The sequence below is a fragment of the Perca flavescens genome, chromosome 10, assembly GCF_004354835.1.
Source record: "Perca flavescens isolate YP-PL-M2 chromosome 10, PFLA_1.0, whole genome shotgun sequence".
NCBI classification, from domain to species: domain Eukaryota; kingdom Metazoa; phylum Chordata; class Actinopteri; order Perciformes; family Percidae; genus Perca; species Perca flavescens.
The window spans coordinates 30,847,397-30,866,701 of record NC_041340.1 but is presented as its reverse complement, the minus strand read 5'-3'; positions in this window follow the sequence as shown (position 1 = coordinate 30,866,701).

The following is a 19,305-nucleotide window of genomic DNA, read 5'->3' as shown; positions in this document are numbered from 1 at the left end:
GGAACCATGATTATGTGCCTTCATTGGGGAGGCCCCCTGACCGGCATGTTTTTTTTTATTTTTCATCTTATTGGTACGGTTGTATGGAGCAAGTGTGTATAGTGTGAAAAATATGTTTTGACGGAGTACGTTTGTACACTTTTGTACCATTTTACACACTTCTCTGCTGTTATTTGTTGTTGTATGTCTTTTCATAAAATGAAAATCTAATAAAGAAAAAAAAGAATGAATGGTCTGGAGGGATGGGCCAAAGCATGATCGGCCTCTGATTGGTTGGTTGGGTTTAGGGATGAGAAGTGAGAGGTTAGGGTTAGAATAAGAATATCACTGTAAGTCAATCAGAGGCAGAGTAGGGTGGGTCATGCCTTTGCCCGTCACTCCAGACCATCCATTTGTCAGGCCCTTTGACATCTGTTAAAGGGCAACTATTATATAGCATTTCCAAGATAATACTTGTATTTTGTGTTTGTACTAGAACATGTTTACATGCTTTAATGACTCTGATTGGCCAGAGTATTCCTGGACTCTGAGCTCCGCCGCAGCCTCCGCTGTTGTTTCACTAGTTGAAACTGGAGCTACTGCAACAGAATATATAGCAGGACTTTGTACCGTGAAAAATCACCATATCACCACCTTGCTACACAACCGCACATGTCCCATTAGTAATTCAACTCCGAAATTGGGGAGAAATGACTAGCATTGGCCACTAAGATTACAGCTATCTCGCATTAGCATGCAGCTACTTGATATTTAGCACTAGGCTAACGTTAGATTGTAATGGAACGAGGCAACACTTTCTACTGTCAAAAATCGCAGATACAGGCTTCTGAACCAAACACTACCCATTCAGACATGTTTCAGCAGGAATTGCAACCCAGAATTGGGGAGAATTTAACAAATTGGCAGCCAAGATTACAACGTAAACTGCTGTTAGCATATAACTGCTATAGTTAGCAGTGGACATTAATAGAGTATAGCAGCACTGTCTACAGTCAATAATCGCAGATAAAGGCTTTTTAACCAAATACTACACAACCGGGAATGTTTAGGAGTAATGTGACTCGAAATTGGGGAGAATTTAACAACACTGGCAGCCAAGATGACATATTTGACTGCCCTTAGTGTGTAGCTACATGCGACAATGTTACCACCACCACAGTAGCGTAGTAAAAACAACACTCCAGTCCTGCCTACCTGGAGCAGATGACCAATCATAGCAGGCTGTTGAAACCGGAGTGTTCAGAACAGTTGGAAATGTTTTAGCTCACTGTGGTTTCTCTAAAATACGTTTACCTCAGTATTTGAAGTTTTGGCAATGTTTAACATGAAAATCCGACATTATAACATTGTAGATGTGACAGAAAATACAAAAAAGCATAATATGTCCCCTTTAAATTCATTGGAGTTTTGATGGAGGTATGTTCCTCATTAGAAACTAGTTTAAATTCTTTCATTCAGTGAAACTTCCAATAAGCAAGAATGCCTCAATCTTACTAATTAAAGTTTTAAAGCTGATAAAAAATATTATAAATATTGTTTTCTGTCACCACAGACTTCAGTTATGATGACTGTGACATGTTAACAGCTGTAAATGAGTCCACACAAAGCTATATTCCAGTGGGAAAGGTTATTTCTGTCAAAATGTGTCACTTGAAGGGCTCCTCAGCCAAATGATTTCATTACTCTTTAAATAAATTGAATAAGGTTAAGTTGATTGACAGCTCTGCCAGTTCTCCTGTACTTACTACACGCTGCTGCATGAATCCAGCTGGCGTCTGTACCTTTTTATTCACTATTTCCCAGCTAATCAGCGACACCTCCTGTGCTTCTTTGCTCACAAATCATTCGTCTGCCATTTGGTTCACAACTAATGATGCAGTCATTTCAATTATTGGGAATGCAGCACCACTTCTCATCTGCAGTGTTTCTATTATAATATTATTTTTATTTCCGTGTGTATTCTGGAGTGTAGAAAATGTTCAAAAATGTAGGCTGCGACACTCCGTACTGGGGCTGTTGGAACAAATTCCGAAAGTCAAATATAATTTGAATAGTAAAAAAATCAATACTATTCGAATACTGAAATTACTATTTGAATGTTATTTTTTATAAATATGTTGGCTAACGTTAGCTAATTTCCCTCTTCTTGCCTTGGCCTACCCGCATGTGAAAACGAAATGCTTTTGTCATGTCATGTCTAATGAACAATAAGTTAGCGGGAGTGAGAAACACATGGCATTGTGAGGTCTTAAGCTCACAGAGCTAACATTATGTAACATTACATTGTAACGTAAGTACAGGGGGGAGTAATGGCTGGAAACGGGAAAAAGCATCGGAAATAGTTTTAACATGACTTTAAAATTGACATCCACCGAGCCAAAATGCTTATGTTGTCATTAATTAGCTCGTTCTTGTTTCATAACTTTGTCGCAAGTTATAGGAGGTTAGCTGGGAGCTTCATAGAGACAGCTAGAGTTTATGTTAGCTGCCCTACAGCTGTCAGAGAAAGCTTTGACTTAATATATTACCTTCTAATAGTAACGTGACAATCTGCAAGAAACAGGTTGCTTATAAATCACAAAAATAGTAGTGACAGCACCGTTGGCTTAGTTATCACTGCAGTTAGCATCAGGGCGTTGTTACTTAGTTTATGACAAATCGTTTCGGCTGTACTTTCTAACGTGATGTCATTGAGCTAACTGAGCACCATTAGCCTTTACAACAGAGCTGTTTCAATAGTCTACACTTTAGATAATTTTTCATTACAGAGTTCTCTGTTGACTTGTGTTTGACGCTGTGTGCTCGTGGAAAGTGGCGTGCAAGAAATGCAATGCGTCATGACGTGGGTCCTCTTCAAGGACAGGCTAATGTTGGAAGTCCCTCTAGTGGACAGAACGTGTAAGAACAACCACATGCTTATAGTGGCATTGGCAATGCATAAGCCTGAGTAGCGTAGTACATATATATATACATAACAGGCTGCATTTGAGCAATATATTTTTTTTTTTAAGATTAATTTAGATTTAGGGCATTTTTCAGCCTTTATTTCAATAGGACAGCAGAAGACATGAAAGGGGAGAGAGAGAGGGGGAATGACATGCAGCAAAGGGCCACAGGTCGGAGTCGAACCCGGACCCACTGCGTTGAGGAGTAAATTTCTACATATGGGCGCCCACTCTACCAACTGATCCGGGCGCCCTGAGCAATACATATTTGAAAATTATTTGAATATTTAAAAAATAACAAAAGGAAATTCAAATGGTATATAGAGGAAGACTGAAAGCTCTACTCCGTACTGTCCGTGCTAAGACGAAACAGTGAAATGAGAGCATAAAGTGAACAATTGTGTAAAATGCACACAAACACTGTGCAATGATCACAGCCAGAGACAGGTAGTTAATGTGAAATGTCTGTTACTCTTCTTGTTTTGAGTTGAGTTACAAATGACATAAACATAAACAAACATTTAAAAAAAAATCTTGTGTGGAATTCTTTTTTTATAGAAATATTTATATAAGCTTATATATTTATAGTAACAAACCAAACGTTTGACCCCCTCATGGCAGAGTGTAGCCTCAACTGAACTTTCTGTGTAAAGTGTAAACACCTAGTGTCCACAGATAAGCGAGTAGCATCATGTATCAAATCATTATTATAGCCAGTACGTGCAGCCACACAGTATTATCTTAAATAGCATGAACTTGACCACATGAGAACATCTTCACAAAAATAGCAATACCTAAAAGAAGTCAGGCCTACTGTAGCTGTAGATTAGAAAAAAAGATTCAGAGTGAACTGCAGCAGATGAATGTGACAGTGATGTCCTGTGGCTGTGCCTTGATTGATGCTGGTATGAACACAGAAGTGTCTGGCCTGCCCTGCATCTGTCCGCCCACCCACCCGGCCTTCCCTCCACGGTGCTGGGTGCTGTCCAGGGTTGGACGTGCCTCTCTGCCAGCTGGCGGCGGCTTGTCGCTGAGGGAGACATCTCTACATGCGGATGGACTCCACCTACAACTGGCCATGGACACACACGCACACACACTCACACGTGCACGCGCACACACACACACACACACACACACACACACACACACACACACACACACACACAATTAACCTAATGCACTGTAGAATGATAAATCATACTACAGCAATTGAGAAGCAGCTATTGTTATTGCTGTTTGTTTTAGCTTGCTATCTAGCACATTTCTTTTGGGAAATATTTCTACATATGTTAACAAATAGATAGTGATGGCCAAATGAAGCTTCATGAAGCTTTGTCTCTGTAAACCATCTAGTGGGCTCAGAAACAAAGGAAATGCTTTATGAAGCATCATTTGGCCATCACTAGAAATAGACATAATTTGACCTACGTGGTTGCTGCATGACTCCAATGAAATGCAGATGTCTGTAGTCTCTGTGTGTCTTTCCTTAACAGTGTGAATTTACATTTACACAGTGTAACATCCGGTGTGTGTGTGTGTGTGTGTGTGGTTAAATTTACAGTATATGGGTCAGGCTGTACTCTGTGTTCTGTTTTAAAACATAATCTCTTCATTCCTTTCTGCTTTCCTACTTTTTTTCCCCCAAAACCTTATTTGAGTTTTTCTTAAAATTGAAGTTTTTCTAACAATACATAGAGCAAGTCATCTCCATCTGGGTCGGCAGTTGTTCAGTCTGTGGAGACTTGGCTTGGGAAACAGGCAGGCAGCATGGTGGCTCAGCGGTTAGCACTTCTTCCTCACATCAAGAAGGTTCTGGGTTTGAATCCAGGTCGTCCCAGTTCTTTCTGTGCATGATCTGTGTGGGTTTAAGACATAAAGACATGCATACTAGGACTACAGTTGAAAACCCTGGTGCATTTACAGAGATGTTGATTAATGTGCATTGTCCTAATCAAATAAAACTTAAGGTGCCCTTGAGCAAGGCAGTGAACCCCCACCCTGCTTGGGCTATAAACACATGCACCTGGATTGCTATGGACAAAATACACAAGGTGATACACTGATTAGAGCAACTTATGTTTAACCATGTAACCAGCTATTTTAAATAGCTCACGTTACTGTATCGTGTGAACAGTTAACTTCATTTAATGACAAGCTTATATATATATATATATATATATATATATATATATATATATATATATATATATATATATATAAAAATAATAATAAATATATATATTTTTTTAAAGATTACCTTTTTGGGGAATGAAATGCAGCAAACGGCCACGGGTCGGAGTCAAACCCGCGGCAATATATATGTAAAGCTCTATATATATGCACCTGCTCTACCAACTGAGCTAACCCGGCCACACAGAGAAGCTTTTACTGTGAAATAAATCAGGTAATGTTTTGTTGACGGTAGCTTAACTTCGTTTCAGGAGTATGGCGGAGGAGAAACAACTGGAATAAATTAGAGAAGGAAAACGTTATTTCTGTTTAAAAAAGATAATCTCGGTTCAGTGGAGTGGTGAATATAACATGACTGTTGATGTACTGATGGTGTTGGTGCTGTGGAAATGGACCCACAGTGTATTTTTTACCCAGCTTTTATAAGCAACTGCCAGAGGCTCAGCCATTATTTGAATAAAGCCATTAATATAATTTAGGGTCATGATTTATTTAATTGTCAATATCAAAATATGTCAATTAGTGCAGCTTTAAACTGTAATTAGGGGTGTCATTGCATTCAGCTAAATGCTAATGTCAGCATGCTAACATACCTTCACTGTTAATGTTAACACGCTAATGCAAAGCACATAATGTGTACCATGGTCACCATTTTAGTTTAGCGCTAACATTTGCTTTGCACATTGCCCAGCAATGTACATTAACATCTGCACAGCACATTCACTTGCTATGTTACCAGTTTAGGCATTTTGTCAATAATCCTTATTATCAGTTCCAGGCAAGCCCATAATAGAAGAAGAACAAAGGTTCAGGCATTAGTGCCCTTATAATTTCCTTGTGGCTATGTCAGAGTGAAGAGCTGAGTAAGGAAATAGACTAAAAGCTTACTCCAGAGTTCAATTAAAGGAGGTTTTTCCTGTGTTTTAACTGTTTCTGAGAATTTATTTTGAGTCTATTGTGTTATACGTTGTGCCTCAAACCACATCTTCCATTAGGGACAATTACATTTTGTTTTTCATCAACTATGAAGGAATAGCATCTTTAATGTATCCTAAAAGGTCTACAGACTGAAAGATTGCCGGTACAAAAATAAAAGCGTCTGACTTTCTGCCTCCCACACGCTCTTTACTTCTCACAGATTTAGGATGTTAAGCCTGTGGCAGATTATCTTTTTTCAGCTATTTGGGATGTTTTTCTGCCCTCATTAGGCCTCTACTGTGATTTCTTTCAATGCTGGATCTAGCTGTGGGCGGGAGCTTGGGAATACCTCTGTAACAGGTACATCCATACAAACAGGACCCAATTTGAAACCGTGCTCCAAGTGCTTGTTTATTCCTAATATCAGAGAAAACAACTTGTAATTGGAAATAAAACCCACCTCCAAGACAAGTTCATTATTGTGTGTGTGTGTGTGTGTGTGTACGTGCGTGTGTGCAAATTTGCTGTCATTGAAATTCTGCACAAAATTATCCCTTGAAAAATGTTTAATATATCTGATGTGCATTTGTAGTGGTCTATGTCTATGTGTGTGTGTAAGCGGAGTTTGGCATACACGATTGAGCATGTGTGTTGCACAGTGATATTTCACTCTTATACCAGGTTACAATTTGGCACCTCACAGTGACAAACACACACACACACACACACACACACACACACACACACACACACACACGCATATGCAGTGAAAAATGACCCCCCAGCCCAGCTGTCAAACATTCTTAGGTGTTAAATTGATGGAGGAGAGGCAGAAAGGAGGTTTGTTTCTGTAGATAATACGATTTGGGAACAGCTATTTTTAGAAACAACAGGAAGGTGGAAGGAGAGAAAGATTGAGAGAGAGAGAGGCTCAAATAGCTGCGGTGCGTCGGCAGACAGGACAAACATGCACACTTCACTGGTGCACAAATGCTGATGGGAAATCCCATTGTTTCTCTACTCCCTTACTTATTGTTACATTTCATTCTTCCACTTTTACTCTCTCTCTACCCATCATTTCTTCTCTGTTGGGGGTTTGGGGGGTTGGGGGACGATACAGCATTGTATCGCTATATTTTCTGTGGCAATACTGTATCGATACACGGACTTTACTATATAAATTGCACATAAAAATGTAGCTTTAGTTTGTTTGCTTGACAATCCCATTTTGCAGGAATACAATTGAAGTGAGATGAACAAACAGAAATTTATATTCAGATAAAACAGATGTTGATAAAGTTTTCCTTTGGGGACATCATTTGAAGTTGGAAAAACTGTAATAAATTGCAATATATGGCAACATGTTTAAAATCGGAATAATATTGCATCGTGGGGCTTCAGGTGATTCTCACCCCTGATGTTAACAGGTAAACAAGTCAGGGAGCACGTCACCCTGGACTGAGAGTAATTCTGCCGTGCAAAGCAAAAGACCTTAAATATCTTGAGTAAATTTTATTGTTTTGGGAAGAAAATTTGTGTTGTGTTTGCGGTAACTTCAAAAGCCGTAGAGAAGCCGAGGCAGAATACGGTTCTTTGTTTCATGGCACTTTCATGACACACACAGCAGAGGACGACGCTGACACGCAGCATGCACCTGACTGGGAAAGATACCGCTACGCTCGTTACTGTAAGTAGGCTACAATAAAAACTAAAAGTAAATACGTATCAATACCCACTCACCTGTCTATAGGCATACACATGTAGGAAGCGATATATTTCAATCTCTGTCTGGCCGCAGTCCACTCTCGTCCACCGCGCTGTTTACACAAACACAGCTCTACTCTACCCTAAATAGCGAATTTTGACAAACAAGCTAAAACAAAAGCTGTCGGTTTGTAGTCTAACTGTTTCTTATTCACAAATCTTTTTTCACAAATAAAAACTTAACTGCTGGCTTAAACAACAATCCTCTCTGCAGAGCATCTATGGATGTATTGTAAGACCAAAACAAACGTAGGCTACTTAATATGCACGTGAATGATGCAATCTTTATGTTCACGTCTTCATTCTTGCAATGAGAATAGGATATGAGGCACTAATTTAGTGCCTCATATCCAAACAGAAGAACATGCTTTATATACATTAAAACATCAAAACACTCTCATTCTTAATTCTGATGTCGGTCAGAGAGAGTGTGTGAATCAGTCATGCAACTGTCTGTGTGGTACTAGTAGGAGTATGAAATACAGAAAAAAAACGTATTGATATATCATTTTCATATGATGTTGATAAATGTGAAGCCATTTTTATCATTGTGAGTCCAATAGGGTTAATATTGCTTACATTTTAAGTAAAAGTGATCATTGTTATCATAAAATTGTGGTATAAAATAAAAGTTAAGGTCTTTTGCCTTGGTATGACCGATTGTCATTTTGTGGGCAATGCTAAGGCAGAATACAGTAACTTCCGAAAAAAGGGTCAAAGGTAAAATTTGAGTTCATTTGAGTTTTTTTTTAGATAGATTAATTGTTACGTGGAAGGACAGAACGGACCCATATGCAAGGCTCAACAACAAAATAGGTTTATTAGAGTTAGAAAGGCTGTAGTGAGGGCTCTGGGGCTGGGATAGGATGGAGAGGGAGCTTACTGGGGATAGGATGACGAGAGAGCTCGGGGAGCGCGGAGAAACCAGGGCCGAGGGAACCGTGGAGGAGGGACTGGAGTCCGGGGAACAGGTGAGTCAAAGAGGGGATGGCTGGAAGCAGGGAACCGAGAGGAGGGGGACCGAATGGTGAGGCCAGCTGACTGGAGATGGGAGCGAGGTGTGGAGCCGATGACTGCAGAGAGAAACACAAGGAGAGGTAAGGACAGGCACATAATAATGACCGGTAAGTCTACAACTGTTCGCAGAGAGCGCTTGTAGCGAGTGTCACCAGTGTGTCGGCGATAACAATCCAGCGAAGATTGAAACTCAAACACTAAAATGAGTTCACAAAGCCGCAATTTGATTTCCCTGAGCTAAACACAGACTCTGCACATCCTAGTCATGTATGTACTGTATATCCTTTGACATTGGTAATAGACATCTCACTGTTTCAACTCGCCATTCATGAAAATTCTCACAAAGACACGTTTGATTTGATGTGTGCAGTGTTATTGTTCTTTGTTAATTACTTTGTATAAGTAGCAATATCACAATGTGAAAATATTCCATTAAAAGTAACGGTTTTAGATTCAGAGCTTCCTAGTGTCCCAGAGTCCTCTAGTGTCCCTAGTGTCCCAGAGTCCTCTAGTGTTCCTAGGTTCCCCAAGCTCTCTAGTGTCCCCGAGCTCTCCAGCGTCCCAAAGCCTTCTTGTGTCCCAGAGCTTCCTAGTGTCCCAGAGTCCTCTAGTGTCCCTAGGGTCCCCAAGCTCTCTAGTGTCCATGTGCTCTCTAGTGTCCCCGAGTTTCCTAGAGTCCCCGAATTCCTAGAGTCCCGGCCGTGTAGCGGCCCCCCAGAGTTCCTAGAGTCCCGGCCGTGTAGCGCCCCCCCAGAGTTCCTAGAGTCCCGGCCGTGTAGCGGCCCCCCAGAGTTCCTAGAGTCCCGGCCATGTAGCGGCCCCCCAGAGTTCCTAGATAACCGGCCGTGTAGCAGCCCCCCAGAGTCTAGACTAGCTGGTAGCTGCCCTGAGCCCAGGCTAACTAGCAGCTCCCCTGAGTCCCAGCTAGCTAGCAGTTCCCTTGAGTCCAGGCTAGCTGGCATTTCCCCTGAGTCCAGACTAGCTAGCATCCTTCCTGAACCCCAGCTAGCTAGCACCCTTCCTAAGCCCTGGTCGCCGTTCCCGTCTGGCTCGGAGCTCTCCTCATCGCCGGTCCCGCCCGGCTCGAAGCCCTCATCGCCGGTACAGCCCGGCTCGAAGCCCTCATCGCCGGTACAGCCCGGCTCGAAGCCCCCATCGCCGGTCTCGTCCGGCTCGAAGCCCTCATCGGCGGTCTCGTCCGGCTTGAAGCCCTCATTGCCAGTCCTGGACATGATCCCGGGGAGCCTCCCCAAGAATGTTTTGGGGGCGCCTCCTATGGGGACCGTGGAGGTCCGGTCTACATGGTTCCCTCGGCCACCAGAGGGGTCAGCCCCGCCGTGGCCACCAGAGGGATCTGCCCCGCCGTGGCCACCAGAGGGATCTGCCCCGCCGTGGCCTCCAGAGGAGTCAGCCCCGCCGTGGCCTCCAGAGGAGTCAGCCCCGCCATGGCCTCCAGAGAAGTCAGCTCCACCATGGCCTCCAGACCAGCGAGCTCCGCCATGGCCTCCAGAGGAGTCAGTCCCGCCATGGCCTCCAGAGGAGTCAGCTCCGCCATGGCCTCCAGAGAAGTCAGCTCCACCATGGCCTCCAGACCAGCGAGCTCCGCCATGGCCTCCAGAGGAGTCATCTCCGCCATGGCCGCCAGAGGGCCAGCCAGCTCCGCCATGGCCTCCAGAGGAGTCGTCTCCGCCACGGCCACCAGTGGGCCAGCCTGCTCCGCTGTGGTCGCGCTTCCAGCCAGCTCCGTCCAGGTCTTGGGGGACAGCCTGGGGTCAGTCCGCCTTCGTCCTGTCCCCCTCCTGTCCCGGACTCCAGGCTGCCCGCCTCCCCTCCCGGTTTTTGCCTTCTACGGCACGGGTCGCGCCTTGTGGGAGGGGGGGGTACTGTCAGGGTCCCACCGTCAGCAGCACTCACTCCTCTCTCTCATTCTCCAGCACACACTCCTCCCACTGATTCATACTCCTCGTCACTCACGCAGATCAGCTGCTCCCAGTCCCCTCAGTACTAATTATACACACCTGCACCTCATCAAGCCACGTCCTCAGTTCACCACCTGCAGCTAATCAACAACCACCTACATAAGCAGCACAACCACACACACTCTTTGTCTAGTCTTGTTTCTACACAACGCTCTGACCACTCATGTATGTCTAGTTCATCCAAGTTTACCTTAAGCCTGCTTCACACGGGACGATTTTAAAATTGTCGGCCGATTTTCCAATCCTGAGAGACCCCACACACGGTGATGAAAAATCACGGGTCTAACAGTTTTGGTCGTACAGTGTGTGGTGCGCAGCACACGGCAAAATCAACACATCACACACAAACTGATTTGACTCCCGAGCATTCCCAGGTCAGACGGGAAATCTCGCAAAATCCCTCGAGATCAAACGTGACTTCAGAGTAAACAATCATTGCGGACGAAGAGGAGAAATCACGAGGAGAAATTGGGCCAAAAAAATCCAACATGTTGGATATCCCTGATTTGAGATCGGAGCGGTCCCGACGTCCTTCCGAGCAGACGAGAGCAGTCTTAACACACCACACACGGCAGGAATATCTGATCAGATTATTTTACTATAATCGGAGCATCCTTAGGATTGTCGGGAGGGGTGAATCGGGGCAAAAATCTGCCTAATTATCCTGCCGTCTGAACCAGGCTTTACCTGTAGTCCTGTATCCTGTTGTCTGCCTGCTGCTCTGAGTCTGACCTACTCGGCTGCCGGATTCCTGCCTGTTCTCAGTTTTGGATCATTGAAATAAAGCTCTGTTTAACTACTCCAGTCTGTCTCCGGGTCGTTCCCTGACAAGTACATGGTATGTTCTGAAAAAAGACAGACACTGCCAGACATTGACCTCAGTCACCAAGGGGGCAACAGGTACCAAACACAGTCCCATAAACAAATGGCCTACTCCCCACCCCCCGAAACATAATGATATTAAAAATAAATGGATGATAAGAAAAAAAACATAGTGTCCATCAGTGATGGGAGTAACGCATTACAATTCAGTGGTTGAAATGACTGCAGAGACGGATACATTTGCTGTCCCGTCACTGTTCCCCGTGGTCAGAACTAGAACCAGAGACAGTAACTGATAACATCTGGGTCCTGTCAGTGACCCCGTGGTGAGCGCGCGGGGGGGTATTCATAAAATTTCTTCAAGGTTGGCAGGTCTGCACTTAGTTTAAGTCCTTGTTTCTTAAATGTCACCTCAGATGCAGAGAACAGGAACAACTGGTGTCTATTTAGGAACAGACACTGAAAATATTTTCAGTATTAGGCAAAGATGAACAGATGCTTTAAAAACATATTTCAAACAAAGTTTCTTAGTCGGGACTTCTCCTGGTGGGCCGGTCTGATAATAGTTATACATTGCAAGTTGTTAGCAACACTATCCAGCGGCGTGGCGCCGCTGCCTGCTGGTCAAACTGTGCAGCCTCTGCTCAACCCGTACGGCAGGGGCCGTAAACTTCGGTACAGTTTTTTGGTCCCACTCCGCCGCTGCGCACACACGGACGTATGTTCAGCGGGGAAGTACAACGTCTTCAAACACCAGCTGCCAAGATTCCAATCGTCCGTTCAGACATGAAAATCACTCACACTAGATTCGATGAGAAAATGTTTAAGGTGTGTGTGTGGTGGTGGTGGGGGGGGCTTAAGTACTCGGGTCTGGTGCCCAATTTCTGGCGTATGACTATTTTAGAAAAATAAATTAAAAAGTCCACATGGGATTTGTTTTGATGCGCTGGATTTAACCAATCATCGAACTTCCACCTATCAATGAAACGAGTTCTAGCCAATCGGATGCAAAGTAGGGCAGGTCTTTGCCAAAATGCTAAAGTGCGGTGTGGTCTCCGTGGTAACGCGTCTAAAAAAAAAAAAAAAAAATGGAGGCAAAGTTTATGACTTGCCTCGAAGCTTCCTTAAATCAATGTTACCAACGTTGTATCACTGACGGACGGTGTTTCCGCATGGAGCATTATTACTGTTGCACAGACGCTGCTCAGTCTCCTGCTGGCGACACATGCCAGAGCATAATAGCGAGGGGCTAATGAGAGACAGGCTGGAGAAAACGACAGAAAGTGTCCAAAGTTTGGAATCAGTTTAAACGTAATTAAAACTAAAACTCTGAACAGTGTGTCTACTGCAAAATCAAACTAGCTTAGCACGTTAATAGCACGGCGTCAGTGCTTTAGCATCTCAAAAGAAAACATGGAGTCTAACTTAATCATCCATTCCACGAAGAGGACCGAAAAAAGTAAATCACAGGGTCGTATGGATGATGAAACTACACCAAACACAACAACTACCAAAATCAAAGACGAGAATACTAGTGGTGACCATGATCTGATCTAAAGAGTTGACGCATTGACTATGGTCAGGCTGGTGAAAGGCTCCGTGGTACAGTCGTCCGACCACAGCTCCGTTGTGGCGGCATAAATCCAAACCAAGTCCAAATAATGGATGTTGCACCGGTCTTTTTCACCAGCTCCTTATTTTGCTTTCAGCCATGTTTACTCAAGATGACAATGATGCGTTGCAGCCAGTTGCAGCTTGTGGCTCTAAACTTGAATTATCGCGATTTATATTGCATATCGTCTCTATCGCCCACCCCTTCTTTTTTATCATGTAAATCCACGCAAATAGACTGCTGAAGATGATTTTTATCCAGGGCACTGATGGACCCATAAACTTTCTACATTTTATGGCAACCCTAGAGTGGGTGAGAAATATTGCAGCATATAAACAAGACATTGTGGAAAGGGGCAGAGTGAACTATTTGCACTCCGTTATGATAAAGTTTTGCTAAAATATTCATTTGCAGAATGAGAGAAATTGAGCAAAGTGAAGCAACAGATGCATATAGGCTGTAAAAGTAGTTGGAATTGGTCTTGGCTGAAACTTTTGGAAGTACACTACAATCAAGGTCCATGCAGTCAAACACACATTCATACTTTCTGACCGTTTTAAGAAAATTGAAAAAAAGGGTTTTGCTGAATGCACTTTCTGCATGAAGGAAATTAACTACAGTAGCAGAGGGGTGCATGCCCTGTTTGCACACTGTCAGACATCCATACACGCAAACAAACAGTGTGACCTCAATCTTATCAACTCAAAGTGTGGCACAACTCTTTACCAGCTACTCAGAACCAGGTGTCAGCAGCAGAAAAGATCAGGGAAAGTGTTAAGCTTCCTGTGCAATGGCATTGCTAATATGTGTGTGTGTGTGTGTGTGTGTGTGTGTGTGTGTGTGTCTGTCTCGTGAAACAATAATACTTTTTGTGGAAATGAGGACAAAGCAAATCAGTGTTTCCCCACAGATTAGAAAGCTATTTGTGTTAAAGCAGGCCAATGGCTTGTTTGCTAAGAGTCGGGTCGGGACTCCAACATTGTTTGGATTTTTCCGTTATTTAGCCCTCTGAAAAGGCTTACCAGGAAGCACACAATGTTATGACTCTTGTTTGTCCTTACGTTTATTTAAATTAAATGACCACAAGTCATAAAATACAACAAACAAATAATGGCAATATATTATTCAAATATACAGCCCGGTCTCATGGAAGTTCGTGTAAATGTGACGTTATTTGGATCTATTGATACGTGTTCACGGAGACGTTTTTGTCGGTTTTTATGTGGTGGACAACACGAAAATGTAAAGTAATTTATTTCAATGGGAAGCATATTTTGTGGCCACAGCACGAAAATTGTAGGGAGTAATATAAAAAGCCAAAAATCCGCGTAGGGAGGTTGGTCGGGGTGGTGGATGGGTCATACAACACAGGACTTTCACCCGGGCAAGCGGGGATCGTGTCCCGCGTGCGGCGCTTTGTTTCCCGGGGATGGCGTCCCACGTGTTACTGTGGCGCGTCTCCCGGCGTTTAAGGCGCCCTTTCCCTGTAAGTTTTTTCCTAAACCCAACCTCCGCCATCCCGTTATTGTGGGGCGTCCCCAGCGGGGCGCCTCCCGGCTTATGGATCGTCCTTTTCGGCCGCCTCCCAGCCGCCTCATCCAGCAGGTCCCCAGCAAGCCGCCTTGCGGGCGCCTCCCGGCTTATGGAGCAACCTTTTCGGCCGCCTCCCGGTGTCCTTTCACCGAGAAAATAATGTGACATTTACACGTAAAAAACGTCTCCGTGAACACGTATCAATAGATTAAGAATAACGTGGACATTTACACAAAATGCCGTGAGACCGGGTTGAAATATACCATGTAAATATATTATTCAAATATACCATGTAAATAATAATAATAATAATAATAATGAAATCAAAGAAGCCTGCGTGGCAAATCTGGCTTAAAACGTCACCCAGAATGCCTAGTGCCAGAGGAGCATGCACACAGTGACTCTGCTGTCACTGGTTGCTATGGACGCTGTCAAAGGACACAGAACCCATGCCACCATGTGCTTCGTACAAAGGATTCACAAACACGCACAAACGCCACATAACGCGACGCTCCACCATGAATCACCGAACCAAACCACCGCCACCAGAAACCAGCAGAGTGCTCCTAATAGGAGCTAATAGCTAATGATAGCCTAATGTAGCATCCGGATCGCTGAGCAACCGCACCTTGCAAGCTACAAGTTACTCTCAGTTGCTTGGTCACATCCTGCTTCTAATTGGCTCTGACCCAGAGGGCAACGAGTACTAGCCAATCAGAGGCAGAGCAGGTCAATCTGTTTTTTCTGTTTTAGAAAAACATCAGTGAGTGATGAGAAAGATAATGGTGGTGTTATGAGTCTTAAGCCTCATCCTCACCTGTTCAAATGGACTGGAATGGTTTTTAACCAGTTTAGTTTATTTAAGTCTTTTCTAACTCACTCATTTGTTTATCGGAGCAGGAGCCACTTTATTGCTGCACACAAAGATTATCAATAATTTCTCCTGTTTCTGGGTTATAGTTATTTAAAAATGGGATCTTCTGCAGTCCCTGCAATAATAAATAAAGAATTTGTGAATTTAGGATATTTATTTGTGTGTGCAAATTTTAATTATGAGAGGTTTACTGTGTATATAATGTACTTGGTACATCATTCTGTATTTTATATCCCATCACTTTTCTAATAAAAGTGAAATAATGTTAAAAGGTAGCACTGCATGAAAAGTAGGATTTTCGTCCCCGTAAACGTCTGTAAACGCCCAAAAATTTCCCTAATTTTTTGGCAGTTAACAATTTTCAGCCTGTGAACGTTGCTGTGCCACATATTGTTGGAAACGAACCATGACATATGTGGAGAGCCCCCGCGGAGGTGTTAATGGATCTAATTAGCATATTAATTGCAGCAACACTGCCCCTAGCCAGAGAACGTCTGACCTGGCTGGAATTTCCTCACTCAGGATTGGATGAAACCACTACTTTTAAACAAGAAAAATCTCTCGTGATTGGTTGGCAGGTCTGTCATGGGTAAGGCTATTGGTCCTTTATTAGCTATCAACAAAAGCTACAGGCATTAGAACACACAGAGAGGGCCGAGACTTGTCCGGAACTCCCAAGAGGCCGGACTTCCTCTACCCGTTGGCTATATACCCCACGGGAACTGCCCCCTTCTCACCAGGCTTCCAACCTCAGCTTGCAGGGGGTCATACAGTGGGGGAAATAAGTATTTGACCCCTTGCTGATTTTGCAGGTTTGCCCACTTACAAAGAATGCAAAAATCTACAATTTTAATCATATGTACATTCTAACAGTGAAAGACAGAATCCCAAAGAAAATTCCAGAAAATCACATCATATGAATTTATTAAAATTGATAACCATCTGATGAGGAAAAACAAGTATTTGACCCCCTGGACAAACAGCATGTTAATATTTTGTAGAAAAGCCATTATTGGCCAGCACAGATGTCAAACGGTTTTTATAGTTGGTGACAAGGTTTGGCACATTTCGGCAGGGATGTTGGCCCACTCCTCCCGCAGACAGCCTCCAAATCATTCAGGTTCCGAGGTTTGGTCCATCCTCCCCTCAATACGATGGAGTTGGCCCGTCCCCTTGGCTGAAAAGCACCCCCAAAGCATGATGTTGCCACCACCATGCTTGACGGTGGGGATGGTGTTCTTTGGGTTGTACTCGGTGTTCCCTGGTCTCATCTGACCACATCACCTTCTTCCAGGCCTCTTCTGGAACTGCATGCGGGCCCCCTTCTCACCAGGCTTCCAACCTCAGCTTGATCAGGGACACCCACGAGGCAAGATCTTGTGTGGAGGGGTGCTTCTTCCATTTACATGCACCGACAGTTGGTGATTGGCATCCCCAACAATCTTGTCGCTGACAAAGTCAAAGTCCATGGTGGTGATGTTGGAGGCTGGTTGTTTGGGTGTTGACAGGGAACAACAAGGCAGGTGTATTTGATGTAGATAATTGGTTCGGATTGGGGCCCACAGTTAAACAGCTAAACAATTAAACAGTCAAAAACGTAAATGTAGCGGGTCCCGAATAGGTCTCCGCTGGCAGATTTATAGATAACCCTCTGATAGGAGTGCTCTGGAAGTATTGGAAATATTACAGAGAAATTAGTGACGCAGGACAACAGTTGCTCATTCTCCATTCACTCGGATTATATTTATTTTTAACTTCACTTTAACTTTGGATCTGCAATCATGAATTATTTTCTGTTATTTTTGTCTGCTTTGCATTGAAGCACAGGTTATATCCACATTTGGATAACATGAAGCCATGTATTCTTCAAAGGTCTGTGTTCACATAAATGGGTTCTCACATATTTCCAAACATTAACTTACCAAAATCTGTATGAAACCAAAAACAAACGTTTTCCCTTTAAATCACATTTTTGGTCTATCATCAATCATATCTGCACTTCTTTCTTTAGACATATGTCATCTTTGTTCTCTTACCAAGAGTAGTTTTGTAATAACTGTACATTTCATAAGTATTCACTTATATAATAAGTATAAGAATAATTCTCATTTGCAGTTAAGCTGTATTACATTTACATTACACTATAAGAACACAAACTTCAATAATATATATACATAGGCCTCATAACTTGGCGCTCAACTCTATGAACTGAATCTGTATTGATGTAACATTAACGCACGTGCGCCCTTAACCCAGGCCGTAGCCTGTGCCCTCGAAGATGGCCGCAGCCATAACTGGTCTTATGCTGTACATTCACATTCACGTTTTACACTTTTAACATTGTAGTACACACATAGCTGCCCTCCACACACACCGTAACAACCCACAAATGCCCCGGAGCCGTAAAGGACAAATAAACAATCTGCGTGCATCGGCCGCCATTTTCTCAACTGCGTACACATTTGACATACTTTTAGTTCACAGAGCACACATCACCGGGGATTCATATAAGCTTATAAACATGTGTAGTAACATAAAAGGTGTGCAACTAACCTGGAAGTATTGGAAATATTACAGAGAAATTAGTGACGCAGGACAACAAGTGACGCTGCTCGTGCTTACTGCCACCCTGTGTCCATTTTAGGAAGTATATGAAATTGGGTGCTTCTTCCGTAATTTCTCATTAGTAATCAATTATACAAATCTGAATCAAATAAAATACTATTCCAAAAGAAGAAAATTAAACAAAAAGTAATAATCTCCACAAAACGTATTTTGGTTTTTCAGGTGAGTGGCTAACCACATCAAACAAAGTCTCTCAGATGAGCCAGCGGCCTTCTCTGTCTCTGGGGCCGTGCCGGGCCTGTAACATCGAGCGTGGGACTCCTCAACGCTAGGGGTGTGGGAGAGAGTGGCACTGGGGAAGGGGACGTGGTGGGATATCTTGGTGGGGGTTGTTGGTGGGGGTCTGTAAGGGCCCGTGTGGAAGTTGGGGGGTAGCGTCTCCATGATAGGGGGCCAATCTATCTCTGTGTATGGTCGCCCGTCTGCCGCGGGGGGTAGCTGTATATGTGTACTGTATACTACCTCCCCTAGCGGTTCCAACACCCTACAGGGGCCTACCCACTCACTGTCCAGCTTAGGGCAACGACCCTTTTTCCTCTGCGGGCTGTAGACCCAAACCAGCTCTCCTGAGTCCAGGTCAGAGAGTCCTGTTAAGGCGCTCCACCAAACCATCACTCTGTGGGTGTAGAGGGGTGGTACGAGTTTGTCTCAGTTTTGTTTATGCCAAGTCTGTGACACAGGTCAGCTAACACCCGCGACAAAGTTCCGCCCCTGGTCGCTGTGAATGGTCTGGGGCATCCCAAACCGGCAGACCATGCCCTCCAGTAGGGCTCCAGCTACTGTTTCTGCCTCCTGGTCAGGGAGGGCGTAAGCCTCTGGCCATTTGGTAAAGTAGTCCATGACTGACAGCATGTACTTGTTTCCACTGTCCGTGACCGGGAGTGGGCCGACTATGTCCACCCCGATTCTTTCCATGGGTGTGCCGACTGGAAACTGTTGGAGTTGGGCATGGGACTGTTCAGGTGGGCCTTTCTTTGCTGTGCAGCTGTCACACCGCCTGCAGAAGTCCTCTACGTCCCTCTC